We start from the raw sequence: 974 nt of genomic DNA, 5'->3' as shown, positions 1-974 counted from the left end.
ACCCAACTTATTGTGGGAAGCTTGTGGAAGGCTACCCGAAACATTTGACCCAAGTCAAACAATTTAAAGGCAATGCTACCAAATATGAATTGAGTGTATGTAAACTTCTGACCCACTAGGAATGTGATGAATGAAATAAAAACKGAAAAAAATAATTATACTATTATTCTAACAAGTCACATTCTTAAAATAAAGTGGTGATCATAACTGACCTAAGAAAGGGCATTTTTTTTAGGATTTAATGTCAGGAATTGTGAAATCTGAGTTTAAATGTATTTGGCTTARGTGCATGTAAACTCCCGACCTCAACTGTAGATAGTGTGTTTGGAAAGTATACAGACCCCTTGACGTTTTCCACATTTTGTTTGTTTATTCTAAAATGGATCAAATAATTATTTTTCCTCATCAATCTACACACAATACACCATAATGAAAAGTGAAAACAGTTTTTGCAGACATTAAAAATAAAAAACAGGAATACCTTATTTACATTAGTATTCAGACCCTTTGCTATGAGACTCGCAATTGAGCTCAGTTGCGTCCTGTTTCCATTGATCATCCTTGAGATGTTTCTACAACTTGATTGGTGTCCACCTGTGGTAAATTGAATTGATTGGACATGATTTGGAAAGGCACACATCTGTCTATATAAGGTCCACAGTTGAACGTGCATGTCAGAGAAAAAACCATGCCATGAGGTCGAATTAATTGTTAGTAGGCATTGTTTCGAGGCACAGGTCTGGGGAAGGGTACCAAAGAAATTCGGCAGCATTGAAGGTCCCCAGAACACAGTGTCCATCATTCTTAAATGGAAGAAACCTGCTCCAGAGCGCTCAGGACCTCATACTGGGGCGAAGGTTCACCTTCCAACAGGACAATGACCCTAAGCACACAGCCAAGACAACGCATGAGTGGCTTCGGGACAAGTCTCTGAATGTCCTTGAATGGCCCAGCCAGAGCCCGGACTTGAACCC

The sequence above is a fragment of the Salvelinus sp. IW2-2015 genome, linkage group LG16, assembly GCF_002910315.2.
Source record: "Salvelinus sp. IW2-2015 linkage group LG16, ASM291031v2, whole genome shotgun sequence".
NCBI lineage: Eukaryota > Metazoa > Chordata > Actinopteri > Salmoniformes > Salmonidae > Salvelinus > Salvelinus sp. IW2-2015.
Note: the sequence above shows the minus strand (reverse complement) of the source record.